This window comes from Bubalus bubalis, chromosome 24 (assembly GCF_019923935.1).
Source record: "Bubalus bubalis isolate 160015118507 breed Murrah chromosome 24, NDDB_SH_1, whole genome shotgun sequence".
NCBI classification, from domain to species: domain Eukaryota; kingdom Metazoa; phylum Chordata; class Mammalia; order Artiodactyla; family Bovidae; genus Bubalus; species Bubalus bubalis.
The window spans coordinates 21,412,226-21,430,560 of NC_059180.1; the positions used below are offsets into that span (position 1 = coordinate 21,412,226).

At 43.4% G+C, this 18,335-nt stretch overlaps 1 long non-coding RNA gene across 1 annotated transcript; it reads right to left on the minus strand.

Moving 5' to 3' along the window:
- Positions 1-3,138: 3,138 nt before the first annotated feature.
- On the minus strand, positions 3,139-15,102 carry LOC112581798. Its single transcript, XR_003106427.2, has 2 exons — positions 14,929-15,102; positions 3,139-3,423 (listed from the first exon to the last, which is right to left on the minus strand). It is a non-coding gene; the product is annotated as an uncharacterized LOC112581798 (long non-coding RNA).
- Positions 15,103-18,335: the final 3,233 nt, after the last annotated feature.

Genomic DNA, 18,335 nt, shown 5'->3' on the forward strand with positions numbered 1-18,335 from the left:
TGGAGTAGGTCAACGTTCCCTTCTCCAGAGGATCTTCCCAACAGAGGGACTGAACCCAGGTCTCCCACATTGCAGGCAGATTCTTTACCACCTGAGCTACGAGGCAAGTCCTTACACCCCATGCTTTACCCCATCTTTTGCTATGTCTGATGCCCCTCATTCCTTACTCTATTAGTTTGCTAGGGCTGGTATAACAAATTACCCCAGGCTGGAGGGCTTGAACAACAGATATTTATTTTCTACATTTCTGGAGGCTGGAAGACAGGATCAAGGTGTTGGTGGGGTTGGTGTCTTCTGAGGTCTCTCTCCTTGGCTTGTAGGTGGCTGTCTTCTCCCTGTGCCTTCACATGATCTTCCCTTCATGTGTCTGTGTCCTAATCGCTTCTTACAAGGATATCAGCTGTATTGGATTAGGGCTTACCCTAAAGATCTCATTTGAACTTAATTACCTCTTTAAAGAGCCTATCTCTAAGTATGGTCACATTCTGAAGTCCTGGGGTTAGGACTTAGGAAGTGAGGGGAGGGGCAATTCAACCCATAACACTGAGCTTGTAGAACTGTAGAATCTCTAAGATTCGACAATTTTGTTTGCTTATTGTTTTCTTCCTCTCTTTAATGCATGTGTGCTCAGTCGTGTCTGACTCTTTGTGACCCCATGGACTGTAATCCGCCAGGCTCTTCTGTTCATGGGATTTTCCAGGCAAGAATACTGGAATGGTTGCCATTTCCTCCTCCAGGGGATCTTCCTAACCCAGGGATTGAACCCAGGTCTCTTACATCTGCAGGCGGATTCTTTACCACCTGAGCTACCAGGGAAGCCCAGAGGTGTGTGTCTGTGAGGTTGCTTCAGTTGTGTCTGACTCTTTGTGACCCTATGGACTATAGTCCACTAGGCTCCTCTGTTCATGGGATTCTCCAGGCAAGAACACTGGAGTGGGTTGCCATGCCCTTCTCCAGGGGATCTTCGGGACCTAGGAATTGAACCTGCATCTCTCCTGTCTCTCCCATCTCTTGCACTGGCAGGCGCGTTCTTTACCACTTGGAGAAGGCAATGGCAACCCACTCCAGTACTCTTGCCTGGAAAATCCCACGGACGGAGGAACCTGGTAGGCTACAGTCCATGGGGTCGCAAAGAGTCAGACACAACTGAGCGACTTCACTTTCACTTCTTTACCACTAGCGCCATGGTATTTCTCAGTTCTGCTAATAGCTTTACCTGATTTACAGCTATTGAAACATCCTCACATCTCTCTGCTGGGTTATCTGTTAGGAACTTGACAGCACCACCTCTCTTTTATGGTTTCCTCTGCACCACAGGGAAGAAACCTAGAATTACATTTCCAAGAATCACTTTCATAATGTTTGCTCATGAGAGGTACCAACAAAGAATTCAGAAGATAAAAGAGAAATTGCTATTCTCTGTCAACATTTATGGGCAGACGGGTGAGCAGACAGTAGACATGAAGTTCTCAGTATCTTCCTGGTAGGGACAATAAATCACTCCTCTTACTATTATGGGTAGCTGAGCAGACCGCAGGTCCTCCCAGAGCTACTGAGCAGGGCTGGGAAGAGGGTGAAGTGGGCAAGGCAGGATTGTGCAAGTGCAGGACCAGGTGTTTTCTGTTAAAATGTTTTTGATGAAAAAAAATTAAAAAAAATTCTGTTGTGAAATTTTGACATTTTATTCATGATAGATTTTTTTTTTCTTGCATTGTTTGGCTTTTAAAAAATATGGTAAAAAAACACTCTTCATTTTGCTAAATGAGTTGTGAGGGTTAATTTTAAGTGTCAAGTTGACTGGGCTAAGAGCTGCCCAGGTAGCTGATAAAACATGATTTTTGGGTGTGCCCGTAAGGATTAGCATTTAAATCAGTAGACTGAGTAAAGATCCACCTTACCAGGGCAGTTGGGCATCACCCGCTCCATCAAGGACCTGATTGGAACAAAAAAGTGGAGGAAGGGTAACCTGGCTATTTTTTTGCTTGAGCCAGGCTATTTAACATCTCCTGCCCTTGGACATCAGCACCCTGGTTCTTGGGCCTTCAGATTTAGACTAGGAGTTAAACCATTGCATCGGCCCCTGAGAGTCTCCAGCATTTGGTCTCAGACTGAATCATGCCACCAACTTTCCTGGTTCTCTGGCTCACAGACAGCAGATTGCAGGGCCTTTCAGCCTCCACAACCATGTGAGGCAAATCCGACAATAAATCTCCTTATATACACATATCTATTCCGTTGGTTCTGTTTCTCTGGCGACCCCCTAATACGTGAGTGTTTTGGTACCCTCTTAAAGCTGGTGTCCAAGGTGACTGTCTCACTAGTTCCACCCTATGCCCGGCCCTGCCTTTGGGATGCACAGAGCTGTCAGATCGTTCCAGAGATTCACTCACTCTTGTGCAAAGGGGTGAGGTTGATGACAGTGGCTTGCTGTCCTGTGTTCCCCAGCCTTACATTGGTGGGGTAACTGCTACATTTCCACTTCCCAATCAAAACCCTCAGAGTGGCTTCTGTTCTTCTGATGGAACTTTGATTTACACAGTCTATCACTGACTGTATGCTCTTGTTTTTTTTTTTTTCTAGTTAGAGTATAATTGCATTGCAATGTTGTGTTAGTTTCTGCTATACAACAAAGTGAATAAGCTATATGTTTACATATCTTAACCTCTCTTTTGTAGGCTTATATCTTTTTTATTTTCTTTATTCCCTTTCTCTCCCCTCACCTCCCTCCACACACACACAGACACACACACATATCCTACTTATTGGTTATGATTCTCTAGTATCCTGAGTAATACAAAGCATTACTTGATATCAACATGACTTATCTGAGTGGTGTTAACCTTCATCACTTGGTTTAGGAAGTGTCTGCCAGGTCTTTCCATCACAAATTTACTATTTTCCCCTTCCCACATTTTGTTCTTTGGAAGCAAGTCATTAAGTCTAGCCCACACTCAAGAAGTACATGTGCTTAAAAAGAAAACCTCATATCATTGCAGCAAGTAGAAAATTAGTGTTGCCACAAACAGAAAGTGAATGTAAAAACAAATGGAGGGAAACAAAATGATGCAATTGAAATCTATCTAGACAGGTGTTCAGTTATCCAATCATAACAAATCACCCCACAACTTAATGGATTGAAACCACACAACAATTTATTTTGCTTGTGAATCTGTAGTCTGGGCAGGGCTTGGCAGGTAAGACTTGTCTTTGTTCCATGTGCCTCAATGGGTGGAAGGACAGAAGGGTGGGGGACCCTTTTCTGAGTGCTCACTTACGTGGCTGGCAAATTGGTGCTGGTTGCCAGCTGGAGTTCAGCCAAGGCCCAGGGCTCAGCGTCTCAGGCATGATCACTTTCCATGTGACCCTGCCAGTGTGGCTTGGGCTTCCTCACAGCATGGTGGCTGGGTTCCCAGGGTGAGCATTCTGAGAGAGAGAGAGAGACAAGAGGAAGGTATATAGCTTTTATGATATGGCCTCAGAGTCACATAGTTTCACTTCTGCAGAACTCTCTTAGTCAAGACTGTCACAAAAGTCATCAGGTTTCAAAAGGGAGGGGACGTAGATTCTACCCTTGATGGGGAATAGCAAGGTTCTCAAAGAGCATGTGGAATAAGAACCACAAACTACCCGAATTGTGCTGCCTGCTGAAGGCTCTGAACTTGTTTCAAAAGGGAGAGAAAGAAAGAGATTAGCAAATGGTGGAGGGTTTACAAAATGTACTAGTACCACGGGGAGACTTTTCCTTTCAAAAGGAAATGAGTGACAGGAACATACTTTGCTTATTATGTATTTGTGAGTCGGTAGAGCTACCATGAACTTGCATTTCCTTGACACATGAAGACTTTTTATGTCTTTGTGTCATTACACGTGTGACCATGACCTTTTTTAATTAATAAAGATGTGCTTGAGCCTAGTTACAATGATTTAAAATTCCCTGTCAAAAACCGTAATTATGTTTGTTGTTGTTGTTCAGTCGCTGAGTCGAGTCAGACTCTTTGCAACCCCATGGACTGCAGCACGCCAGGCTTCCCTGTCTCTCACTATCTCCTGGAGTTTGCTCAAACTCATGTCCATTGAGTCGATGATGCCATGCAATCATCTCATCCTCTGTTACTGCCTTCTCCTCCTGCTCTCAATCTTTCCCAGCATCACGGTCTTTTCTAATGAGTTGACTCTTCACCTAGATGACCAAAGCTGGAGCTTCAGCTTCAGCATCAGTGCTTGCAGTGAATATTCAGGGTTGATTTCCTTTAGGATTGACTGGTTTGATATCCTTGCAGTCCAAGGGACTCTCTAGCGTCTTCTACAGCACCACAATTCAAAAGCACCAATTCTTTGGTGCTCAGCCTTCTTCATGGTCCAGTTGTCACATCTATACATGACTATTGGAAAAACCATCACTTTGACTCTACAGACCTTTGTTGACAAAATGATGTCTCTGCTCTTTCATACACTATCTAGGTTTGTCACAGTTTTCCTTTCAAGGAGCAAGCATCTTTTGATTTCATGGCTGCAGTCACCATCTGCAGTGATTTTGGAGCCCAAGAAAATAAAATCTGCCTCTGTTTTCATTTTTCCCCCCATTTATTTGCTATGAAGTGATGGGACTGGATGCCATGATATTAATTTTTTGAATGTTGACTTTTAAGCCAGCTTTTTAACTCTCCTCTTTCACCTTTATCAAGAGGCTCTTTCGTTCCTCCTTACTTTCTGCCATTGGAGTGATATCATCTATATATCTGAGGTCATTGATATTTCTCCTGGCAATCTTGATTCCAGCTTGTGCTTCAACCAGCCTGGAATTTCACATAGCGTACTCTGCATATAAGTTAAAGAAACAGAGTGATGATATACAGTCTTGACATACTCCTTTCCTAATTTTGAAGCAGTCCATTGTTCCATGTCTGGTTCTAACTGTTGCTTCTTCACCTGCATGCACATTTATTAGGATGCAGGTAAGGTGGTCTGATGTTCTCATCTCTTTAAGATCTTTCCACAGTTTGTTGTGATCCACACAGTCAAATACTTTAGCATAGTCAATGAAGCAGATGTTTTTCTGGAATTTCCTTGCTTTTTCTATGATCCAGCTGCTGCTGCTGCTAAGTCGCTTCAGTCATGTCTGACTCCGTGCGACCCCATAGATGACAGCCCACCAGGCTCCACCATCCCTGGGATTCGCCAGGCAAGAACACTGGAGTGGGTTGCCATTTCCTTCTCCAATGTGTGAAAGTGAAAAGTGAAAGTGAAGTCGCTGAGTCATGTCCGACTCTTAGCAACCCCATGGACTGCAGCCTACCAGGCTCCTCGGTCCACGGGATTTTTCCAGGCAAGAGTACTGGAGTGGGTTGCCATTGCCTTCTCCGATGATCCAGCAGATGTTGGCAATTTGATCTCTGGTTCCTCTGCCTTTTCTAAATCCATCTTGTACATTTGGAAGTTCTCCGTTCATGTACTGTTGAAGTCTAGGTTGAGGGATTTTTGAGCATTACCTAGCTAGCATGTCAAATGAACGTAATTGTATGGTAATTTGAATATTCTTTGGTATTGACCTTCTTAGGATTGAAATGAGAACTGACCTTTTCCAGTCTTGTGGCCATTGCTGAATTTTCCAGATTTGCTAACATATTGAGTGCAGCACTTTAAGAGCATCATCTTTTAGGATTTTAAATAGCTCAGCTGGAATCCCATCACTTCCACTAGCTTTGTTCATAGCAATGCACCAATCTAATACTTCACTCTGTATGACGATTTTTACATCTATCTGTGTCTCTGCAAATGGCATTATTTGTTTTTATGGCTGAGTAATATTCCGTTATATATATACACCACATATCACATACATACATACCACAGCTTCTTTATCCATTTCTATGCCAATAGACATTTAGGTTACTTCTATGTCCTGGCTATTGTAAGTACTGCTGCAAAGAATAATCAGGATGAATACATTCTTCAAATTATTGATTTCTCCAGATCTATGTCTAGGAATGGGATTGCTGGGTCATATGATCGCTCTATTTTTAGTTTTTTAAGGAATCTGCTTACTGTTCTCCGTAGTGGCTATACCAATTTACATTCTCAACAACAGTAGGAATCCTTTTCACCACACCCTCCTCAGCATTTTCTCTGTGACCTGTTTGGCTTCCCGACTTCATTCACTACATTTTGAATTCCTAAAGCATAGGAGCCACGTGTTGCTTGTAATGGTAAGTTTTTGGCTACTTTTATCTCTGCTTGTAACACCCCATCTTCACTCTATATTTCCTATCTGTCCAATTCCTATTCATCCTTAAAAACCCAGGTTGCGGAACTTCCCTGGCAGTCCAGTGGTTATGGCTCCATGCTTCCAATGCAGGGGGTGCAGGTTGAATCCCTCATTGGGTAACTAAGCCCCCACATGCTGTGGGTATGACAACGACAAAAACAACAACCAACAACCCAGATTGCTTAACACTTTCTGTGTGCAGTGTTTTACTTTCTCCTCCCAATTGAATTATTAACTTCCTCTCTGCTGTCACAGGTATGTCCATGACAATGTCCGGGTGTTAAGGTATAATTTATTGGATGGTATGTCAGTCTTTAAAGGCAGGGAATAAGTCAAATTATCTTTGCTTTAAGCCAGTTCCCCAGAACCAGACCAGAGATGAGAACTCACGTGTAAGGTTTTTGAGCAAGGGCTCTTACAAGAAACTCGTAAGGTATGAGGGATCAGGTCATGGAAAAGGAAGACATGGAGCAAAGATGGGATTTGGAGCATGGTCTCAGAAGGGTGGGTTTCCTTGGTGGCTCAGTAGTAAAGAATCCACCTACCAATGCAGGAGACTAAATGACAACCCACTCCTGTATTGTTGCCTGGAAAAGCCAAATGGACAAAGGAGCCTTGTGTTCTATGGTCCACAGCGTCGCAAAAATGTCGGACTTAGTGGCTTAAAAAAAACAACCTGGAAAGGGTACTTTCATCCTAATCCTGCAGGGAACTTTGGATGTAAGTTATGTCTCAGAATTCATGATGATGAAGGCAGAAAAGCTGGCTTCCATACTGCTGCACCCAACAGTCACTGGCTAAGGGCCATCCTAGCTCCAGGCACGTCCTCTCTCTATGCATGCAGATGGGGCAGTGACAGTAACCCAAAGGCAGAGGTCAGAAGAGAGTCCCAGGTGCAGCCATTCAGGGCAGAGCACACAGGTGGGGGGACTGGCACACAGAAAGGGCCAAAGCATCCTGTGCATCTGGGTGGGGCACTAATAGTGCCTGCCACAACCCTGGAGCTTAGCGAATGTCCGGGCAAAGAAGGACTGGGGCAGTGGAGGCCATTGCCACACACCAGTGATAAGAGAGTCACAAACAGAGGTTCCATGGTTCTGAGCCAAAAAAAAAAAAAAAACTCTTAAGATAATCCTTGTAAGACTATGCTAGGAAATTGGAAAACAAGTGTGATTTTCTAGCAAAATAAAATGACTAAAATTAATTATTCAAGAAGAAAATTTAGACAGACCAATATTTTTGTTGAAGTATAGTTGATTTACAATGCTGTGTTAATTACTGCTGTACAGCAAACTCATTCAGTTATATGGATATATACATTCTTTTCAAAATATTCTTTTTCAAATGACTTATTATAGATATTGAATATAGTTCTGTGTGCTTTACAGTAAGATCTTGTTGTTTATCCATTCTATATATAAAAGCTTACATCTGCTCATTCCAATATCTCACTCTATCCTTCCCCAACCCCCTCACCCCTAGCAACCATCAGTCTGTAACTCAATGTCTGTGATTCTGTTTCTGTTTAATAGATAGGTTTATTTGTATCATATTTTAGATTCCACTTGTAAGTGATATCATATGGTATTTGTCTTTCTCTTTCTGACTTACTTCCCTTAGTATGATAATATCTGGCTGCCTCCATGTTGCTGCAAATGCATTATTTTGTTCTTTTTTATGGGTGAGTATATATGCACCATTTCTTCTTTATCCATTCATCTACACAGACCAATATTAATGGATGGAAACTAAAAACTATTTCAAAGAACTCTCCACCCTGCTAGATCCAGAGAGTAAATGGGAGAATTCTTAAAACCTTTGAAAACACATCATTTAAATTGTTTCAGAGCCTAAGGAAGGTAAAGATGCCTCATGGTTGTTTCTTTTTTTTTTTTAAAGCTGGTAAAGGTGAAACCTGACCAGGACAGTCCGCACACATACATACACAGACTGCAGGCTGGCTTTCTTACAAAAATAGATTTAAAATTCTACGTAAAATAGTAGCAAGTACATAAAGCAAGATATTTAATGCTGTCGGCAAGACATACCATGAGTAGGTTACAATGGACATCTGTCAGTTTTGCTGCCTAGATTTGAGTAGTCCTCCTTTTGGAGGAAATCTCAAGACGAATAGAAGGCAGCTTTTTATCCCACTATGGAAGCTGTAGGAAGATATGGTTCTCTTCCTAATTTCCAGGAGCTAGTAATCAGACCTAGGATTTAACCCAACCAAATGGATGCTATCACTTCAGGCTTAGAATTTTCAAGATATGATAGCAAAAGTTCAAGACAATCAGAAATTATTCAGGATTGTTTGTATCTGGTATAGCAGAACCAGGGCTTCCCAGGTGGCTCAGAGGCTAAAGAATCCACCTGCCAATTCAGGAGATGCAAGAGACACAGTTTCGATCCCTGGGTTGGGAAGATCCCCTGGAGGAGGGCATGCAACCCACTCTAGTATTGTTGCCTGGGAAATCCCATGCACAGGGGGAGACTAGCGGGCTACAGCTCATGGAGTCACAGAGTCTGACACAACTGAGCACACACACATAGCAGAACCAGGGTCCAGAAGTGCAGATGCCACTGTCCAACGGTGGTGCAAGCTTTGGTGGCAGCAGTGTGTTCAGCTTCTCCAGTGGTGCCAACAACGATATGCAAGATGTTTAAGGCCACATTTTCTGGTGCAGGTCCTACGTATTGTTTTCCTTGGTTTCCCAGGTTTGATTCTGAAGCTCTTCCGACAGTTATGTGAGCAGCTTGATATCCATCCTTCCAACAAACTCCCTTTCTTTATGAGTGAGTGAGTGAGTGAGTGAAAGTCGTTCATTTGTGTCCAACTCTTTGTGACCCCATGGACCATACAGTCCCTGGAATTCTCCAGGCCAGAATACTCGAGTAGTTAGCCTTTCCCTTCTCCAGGGGATCTTCCCAACCCAGAGATCGAACCCAGGTCTCCCACATTGCAGGCAGATTCTTTACCAGCTTCTGTTAGGTCCATACCATTTCTGTCCTTTATTGAGCCCATCTTTGCATGAAATGTTCCTTTGGTATCTCTGATTTTCTTGAAGAGATCCCTAGTCTTTCCCATTCTGTTGTTTTCCTCTATTTCTTTGCATTGATCGCTAAAGAAGGCTTTCTTATATCTTTCCTTTTCTCCTTTGCTTTTCGCTTCTCTTTTCACAGCTATTTGTAAGGCCTCCCCAGACAGCCATTTTGCTTTTTTGCATTTCTTTTCCATGGGGATGGTCTTGATCCCTGTCTCCTGTACAATGTCACGAACCCCATTCCATAGTTCATCAGGCACTCTATCTATCAGATCTAGGCCCTTAAATCTATTTCTCATTTCCACTGTATGATCATAAGGGATTTGATTTAGGTCATACCTGAATGGTCTAGTGGTTTTCCCTACTTTCTTCAATTTAAGTCTGAATTTGGCAATAAGGAGTTCATGGTCTGAGCCACAGTCAGCTCCTGGTCTTGTTTTTGCTGACTGTATAGAGCTTCTCCATCTTTGGCTGCAAAGAATATAATCAATCTGATTTTGGTGTTGACCATCTGGTGATGTCCATGTATAGAGTCTTCTCTTGTGTTGTTGGAACAAGGTGTTTGCTATGACCAGTGCATTTTCTTCGCAAAACTCTATTAGTCTTTTCCCTGCTTCATTCTGTATTCCAAGGCCAAATCTGCCTGTTACTCCAGGTGTTTCTTGACTTCCTACTTTTGCATTCCAGTCCCCTATAATGAAAAGGACATCTTTTTTGGGTGTTAGTTCTAAAAGGTCTTGTAGGTCTTCATAGAACCGTTCAGCTTCTTCAGCCTTACTGGTTGAGGCATAGACTTGGATTACCGTGATATTGAATGGTTTGCCTTGGAAACGAACAGAGATCATTCTGTCGTTTTTGAGATTGCATCCAAGTACTGCATTTCAGACTCTTTTGTTGACCATGATGGCTACTCCATTTCTTCTGAGGGATTCCTGCCCACAGTAGTAGATATAATGGTCATCTGAGTTAAATTCACCCATTCCAGTCCATTTCAGTTCTATGATTCCTAGAATGTCGGCATTCACTCTTGCCATCTCTTGTTTGACCACTTCCAATTTGCCTTGATTCATGGACCTGACATTCCAGGTTCCTATGCAATATTGCTCTTTACAGCATCGGACCTTGCTTCTATCACCAGTCACATCCACAGCCTGGTATTCTTTTTGCTTTGGCTCCATCCCTTCATTCTTTCTGGAGTTACTTCTCCACTGATCTCCAGTAGCATATTGGGCACCTACTGACCTGGGGAGTTTCTCTTTCAATATCCTATAATTTTGCCTTTTCATACTGTTCATGGGGTTCTCAAGGCAAGAATACTGAAGTGGTTTGCCATTCCCTTCTCTAGTGAACCACATTCTGTCAAATCTCTCCACCATGACCCGCCCATCTTGGGTTGCCCCACGGGCATGGCTTAGTTTCATTGAGTTAGGCAAGGCTGTGGTCCTAGTGTGATTAGATTGATTAGCTTTCTGTGAGTATGGTTTCAGTGTGTCTGCCCTCTGATGCCCTCTTGCAACACCTACCGTCTTACTTGGGTTTCTCTTACCTTGGGCGTGGGGTATCTCTTCACGGCTGCTCCAGCAAAGCGCAGCCACTGCTCCTTATCTTGGACGAGGGGTGTCTCCTCACCACCGCCCTTCCTGACCTTCAGCGTGGATAGCTCCTTTAGGCCCTCCTGTGCCCGCGCAGCCACGGCGTGGGGTTGGTCCTCCCGGCTGCTGCCCCTGGCCTCGGGCCTAAGGGCGTAGGGTATCTCCTCCCGGCTGCCGTGGACTCGGGGTAACTCCTCTCGTCGCCGCCCCTGACCTGACGCTGGGTATCTCCTCTCGGCTGCACCCCTTGGCCTCCCGCGTGGGGTTGCTCCTCCCGGCCGCCGCCCCTGGCCTCGGGCTCAGGGGGGTGGGGTAGCTCCTCCCGCCCGCCGCCCCTGGCCTCGGGCTTAAGGGCGTGGGGTATCTCCTCTCGGCCGGCCCCCCTGACCTCGGACATGGGGTAGCTCCTCTTGGCCGCCGCCCTTCGGGCATAGGGTCCTCCCTGCTTCTGCCCCTGACCTCGGACGTGGGGTAGCTCCTCTCGCGCCTGCGCTTTAGCGCGCCCGTCGCACAGAAGCAGGAGATATTAAGAAGAGATGGCAAGAATACACAGAAGAACTGTACAAAAAAGATCTTCACGACCCAGATAATCACGATGGTGTGATCACTGACCTAGAGCCAGATATCCTGGAATGTGAAGTCATGTGGGCCTTAGAAAGCATCACTACGAACAAAGCTAGTGGAAGGTGATAGAATTCCAGTTGAGCTATTCCAAATCCTGAAAGATGATGCTGTGAAAGTGCTGCACTCAATATGCCAGCAAATTTGGAAAACTCAGCAGTGGCCACAAGACTGAAAAAGGTCAGTTTTCATTCCAATCCCAAAGAAAGGCAATGCCAAAGAATGCTCAAACTACTGCACAATTGCACTCATCTCACACGCTAGTAAAGTAATGCTTAAAATTCTCCAAGCCAGGCTTCAGCAATATGTGAACCATGAACTTCTTGATGTTCAAGCTGGTTTTAGAAAAGGCAGAGGAACCAGAGATCAAATTGCCAACATCCGCTGGATCATGGAAAAAGCAAGAGAGTTCCAGAAAAACATCTATTTCTGCTTTATTGACTATGCCAAAGCCTTTGACTGTGTGGATCACAATAAACTGTGGAAAATTCTGAAAGACATGGGAATACCAGACCACCTGATCTGCCTCTTGAGAAATTTATATGCAGGTCAGGAAGCAACAGTTAGAACTGGACATGGAATAACAGACTGGTTCCAAATAGGAAAAGGAGTTCGTCAAGGCTGTATATTGTCACCCTGCTTATTTAACTTATATACAGAGTGCATCATGATGAATGCTGGACTGGAAGAAACACAAGCTGGAATCAAGATTGCCGGGAGAAATCTCAAAGACCTCAGATATGCAGATGACACCACCCTTATGGCAGAAAGTGAAGAGGAACTAAAAAGCCTCTTGATGAAGGTGAAAGTGGAGAGTGAAAAGTTGGCTTAAAGCTCAACATTCAGAAAACTAAGATCATGGCATCCGGTCCCACCACTTCATGGGAAATAGATGGGGAAACAGTGTCAGACTTTATTTTTTGGAGCTCCAAAATCACTGCAGATGGTGACTGCAGCCATGAAATTAAAAGATGCTTACTCCTTGGAAGGAAAGTTATGACCAACCTAGATAGCATTTTCAAAAGCAGAGACATTACTTTGCCAACAAAAGTTCGTCTAGTCAAGGCTATGGTTTTTCCTGTGGTCATGTATGGATGTGAGAGTTGGACTGTGAAGAAAGCTGAGCGCCGAAGAATTGATGCTTTTGAACTGTGGTGTTGGAGAAGACTCTTGAGAGTCCCTTGGACTGCAAGGAGATCCAACCAGTCCATTCTGAAGGAGATCAGCCCTGGGATTTCTTTGGAAGGAATGATGCTAAAGCTGAAACTCCAGTACTTTGGCCACCTCATGCGAAGAGTTGACTCATTGGAAAAGACTCTGATGCTGGGAGGGATTGGGGGCAAGAGGAGAAGGGGACGACAGAGGATGAGATGGCTGGATGGCATCACTGACTCGATGGACGTTAGTCTGGGTGAACTCCGGGAGTTGGTGATGGACAGGGAGGCCTGGGGTGCTGCGATTCATGGGGTCGCAAAGAGTTGGACACGACTGAGCAACTGATCTGATCTGATCTTTACCAGCTGAGCCACCAGGAAAGCCCAAGAATACTGGAGTGGGTAGCCTATCCCTTCTCCAGCAGATCTTCCTGACCCAGGAATTGAACTGGGGTCTCCTGCATTGCAGGCAGATTCTTTACCAACTGAGCTACCAGGGAAGCCCCTCTTTTTTAAGTTAGCTGAAAGCAGTTTGTATTGTTTGCTACTAAGAACTTTTGATGGGTATACAGGTCAAAGGAAAAAACAGCATATGCTCATTTTTGTGGATGCCCAGAGGCATTTGGTAAGCTTCAAGACCCATTTCTGATAATAACTTTTTCTGAAGTAGAAATAAATGGATACCACTTTAATGCAATAAATAATATATATCTCAAACCAAAAGCAAGCATCATGCTTAATGGTAAAGCATAATGTCAGGAACAATGCAGGCTTTCCCACTCTCATTGCTGTTACTTAACAGAATTCTAGAAGGGCAATTAGACATGAGAAAGGAAAAGATGAGGTACAAATATTTTAAAGGAAGAGGTCAGGTTATTATTTCATGCACTGATATGAATTCCTGAAAAGCCCAAGAGAATTAGTTGAAAATTATCAGAAACAACTGAAGTACATCAAGGTGGATGGTTACAAAAATAATTTTTCCCTAGAGATAAAAATCAGAAAATATAATAGCACAAAAATATCCTATTCATAATAGCAACAAACAGGGACAAACTTCTTAATGTTATGCAAACCTATGGAAGGAAACTAGTACTCTGAGAGCCCTTGTCTAACTTCTAAAAGATATATTTTATTCTAAGGAAAGATGATAAATATTATGATAATGTCAATTTCCCTCTAAATTAATCTATATAAACTAACCCCGAATATAATTAAATTCATTTGAGAGAATAAGTGAACAAACAATAAAATACTAGGAGATATTACCCTACCAAATATTTCAATACATTCTGTATCTATATTATCATGGAATAAAAGACACCTCAACAAGAAGAGAATTTAAAAAATTTAAGTGCACTGGGTCTCCGTTGTGGTATGTGAGATTTTTTTTTTATTTTAGTTGCAGCAGGCAAATGCTTAGTGTGGCATGTGAGATCTAGTTCCCTGACTGGGAATTGAACCTGCATTGGGAGCATGGAGGCTTAGTCACTGGACCACTAAGGATGTCCTAAGAGAATTTTTTTAAAACCCTACATGTATGTGGAGTTTGACATGTGATAAAAAGTGATATTTTAAAGCGGTGGAAAAAGGTTAGATCATAAAAAAAAATGGTGCTTGGACAACTGGCTAGCCATGTGGGTGGGAGAAAAGGCAAGATCCTTACCTCATTTCTTATACAAAAATAAATTCCAGATGGAGCCAACATTAAAACTAAGAAAAAGGAAAAAAATAGAAACCATAACAGTACTAAATGAAAACACAGATGAGTAGTCTTTTGATCTTAGTGTTCCTAAACATGTAAAAAAAATTAGAAATCTTTAGAGAAAGAAACTGATCAATCTGACTTAGATAAGGTAATTTAAACTCACTATTTGTTATAAAAACACTGCATAGATGGTGAAAGATAAATAACCAAATGAAATTGCACAGACTAAGGAATAACTCATATACAAAGGGCTTTCATTAATGACTATTTATTAAAACACCAAAGAAAAAAATAGGCAAAAAATGCATCCAGGTAAATCACAGCAGCAAAAATACAAATTGCTGATAAAAAGGCACAACTACTCATTTTTTGGTTGCAAACAATGGAAGCTGATAATGGTTAGTTTCAGCAAGGAAGAAATTTATAGGAAGCCTATCAGCTTAGCTTACAGAATCAACAGAACTGGAGGAACAGGCTTGGGCAGAAATGCAAGGAGCAGATACCAGTAAGAACTTGGCACTGGAGCAGTCAGCTGGACACTCACCGCCTCCATTCCAGGCACTGCCGCCGCCAGATCTCGTGTAGACGATAGAGCCACTGCTGCTGCTGCTGTGAAGTCGCTTCAGTCGTGTCCGACTCTTTGATCCCATAGACGGCAGCCCACCAGGCTCCCCCGTCCCTGGGATTCTCCAGGCAAGAACACTGGAGTGGGTTGCTATTTCCCTCTCCAATGCATGAAAGTGAAAAGTGAAAGTGAAGTTGCTCAGTCGTGTCCGACTCCCAGCAACCCCATGGGGTGCAGCCTATCAGGCTCCTCCGTCCATGGGATTTTCCAGGCAAGAGTACTGGAGTGGGGTGCCATTGCCTTCTCCGAAGGAGGTGCTATGGTTCCCTAATTTCTTCAAAGCACATGACAGCCATGGGATTCCAAGTGGTCGGACAAGCAAGGAGACCCGAGAGGAGGGCCCAGGCAATGGGGTCGCATTTTGCCCAAGAATGCAGTATAAAGAAGAGGGGCAGGGTGGTGAACTTCCTCTGGTCTTTGACTACTCTCAGTTTTATACACTGAAAAAAAGAACTCGTTAGTATTCACTGTCTGCTAGGCATGCATGGCAGTAAAGGAAGGACTGATGTTCTGGAAAGCAACTCTCAGGACAGTCACGTGGACAAAGTTCATTGGTGGAGAAGGCCAACGGTTGTTTGCAGCAATGCAGTCTGGACCAATTCCAGAGCTGTCTTGGGTATGAATTCTCCAGCTCTATTTAAAGTAGCTCACTGTCTCAGTTCGGGTTCCCCTTAGATCAGAGCCTGAGACAAACACCTGGGTGCAAATAGTCTGTTTGGGAGCTGATCCCGGAAGCAGGACTGTGAGATTAGGAAGAGTGAGAAGGGGAAGTAAACAAATCCAGAAAAGGGTGCCTCACGGAACCAGCTAATATGGAGGACAATTGGGCTCAATCTTGCTGGAGACTCTGAAGAATTCTGTTGGATGCACCCCACAGCTGCCCATTCAGAGGACGGGAGCCTGGGGTGTTTTCCCACCAGCAGGTAGTTCCCACTGGTTGAAGGTTGCCCCTGCTCAGGGGAACAAGGCTTATTAATTCAACTGCACCTTGCGAGTTCCCTGGCTTTAGGGAGAACTCTCAAGCAGACAAAGGAACAGCAGGTGTCTGAAGTGTGGTGGTTGGGTGGGTGTGTGTGTGTGTGTGTGTGTGTGTGTGTGCTGTCACATGGCAATGACTTACACAGTTTATAGCTGCGGCTGAAATTAGAGCTGGGCTTAGGGCATAAGATGTGAGGTATGAAAAGCTGTTGCTATGCTCAGTTTCATTCTAAAGCAGTTTATTCATTCAACCAAACATTTATTAGAACCATGGTCAGTGCTGGGTATCTATGGTCAGTAAAACAGAGCTAGTCTCTGCCTGAAAAGCTGACGGTCTTTTGCAAATTTTGAGCAAGTGTGATTTGTGCTATGGACGTGAGTTCAAAATGGAGATGTGCTTTTAAAAAAAAAAACAAAGCAGCAGCATAGGGAAGTAACCTAACTTCCAAGTTAGATTGACATCTACAGAGACCAAAGCACCAAGCCCACTCCCATAAACTAGAAACAAGCAAGCAAGCAAACAAACCTTCAACATACTGGCCCAATATTGTGATACAATGTTGTCAAACTGCTTGAAATTCCACCAAAAGCTACTTCCCCCCTCATTTTTGGTCCCTCCCTGCTCGTCAATTTCGTATTTGAAAAAATTCAAACATGTCTGCAAGGTTTGAGGGCTATGGTGTTCACACTTTAGTATGAAGGATCAAACTGCTTTCTTCCTGATGTCCAGATGAGCTCAAGATGCAGTGGGAATGGACGTGATTTGGGGTCTAGGGGGACTAGTGCGAAGAACCCACTGAGTGTCACCATAAGAGTCCTGCTTAATACTAGTGGGAGGTCAGAGGCAAAAGCCATTTACTCCAAAACATGGTGTAAGGTGGGATTTAGGTTTTAGGAAGGGGACAGGCTCTCCTTTTCCTGATTTCTCCCTTCTGCAGTAACCAGGACTCGAGCGAAGAGTTAGCAAAGAGGAGAATCTACAGAGGTCACAAACCAGTGTACTGGGCAGCACAAAGATGTACTTTTTTTTTTTGCCTTGTTTTTTTCCTTTATATATATATATATATTTTTTTTTTTTAAGTAAAAAAACATTCTACATAGAAAATGTACAAGACACATGGAAACATTTCACCCAGGACGGCAAATAGGCACCTGAAAAGATATTCAGCAGTACCAGGCAGGAGGAAAATGAGATAACACTTTACACACCTATTACAACAGTTAAAATGAAAAACAGTGACAGTACCAAATGCAGGCAAGAATGTGGAGAAACTTGTTCTCATATATTGCTGGTGGGCAGGTAAAATGGTACAGTCACTCTGGAAAAAAAGCTAAACATACACTTATTATGTGATCCAGCAAATGCATTCCTGGATATTATCCCAGAGAAATGAAAACAAGTGTTCACACAAAAACCTGTGTATGATTATTCATAGCACTATTATTCAGTTCAGTCACTCAGTCGTGTCTGACTCTTTGGGACCCCAAGAACTGCAGCACGCCAGGCTTCCCTGTCCATCACTGACTCCTGGAGCTTGCTCAAACCCATGTCCATCAAGTCAGTGATGCCATCCAACCATCTCATCCTCTGTCGTCCCCGTGGCCTCCTGCCTTCAATCTTTCCCAGCATCAGGGTCTTTTCCCGTGAGTCAGTTCTTTGCATCAGGTGGCCAAAGGATTGGAGTTCAGCATCAGTCCTTCCAATGAATGCTTAGGACTGATTTCCTTTAGGATTGACAGGTTTGGTTTCCTTGCTGTCCAAGGGACTCTCAAGCTTCTTCTCCAGTTCTAAAGCATCAATTCTTTGGTGCTCAGCTTTCTTCATAGTCCCACTCTCACATCCATACATGACTACTGGAAAAATCATAGCTTTAACTAGATAGTCCTTTGTTGGCAAAGTAATGGCTCTGCTTTTTTTTTTTTTTTTTTAATTTTTAAAAGTAGACTTTTCACCTTCCTTTAAAGAATCATATGATCTGAGCCCTCATTTCTGCATGGAAACAACTGGCTGGAGGTGAGTGGCAGTCACCCCTTTAGAAGGATGTTGATTTGCAATTTGCCAGTGTCCCTACCATTTCTTATATTCTCTCCAACACTGAGTTAAGTCACTTAAAGTAGTAATGGTCAATATGATGATTGAAACGCCAAAATTCTTTACTCACTGATGTGCCCTTCTGATATTTGTGTGTCTGTGACCTTTTGTTTAGAGGTCAAGTCTAGGGGCTTTGGAACATACTTGGGTTTGAAATGGGTTAAGACTCTACCAAACTCAAAGGGGACAACAGAGGATGAGATGGTTGGATGGCAACACCATCCAACCAATGGACATGAATTTGAGCAACTTCGGG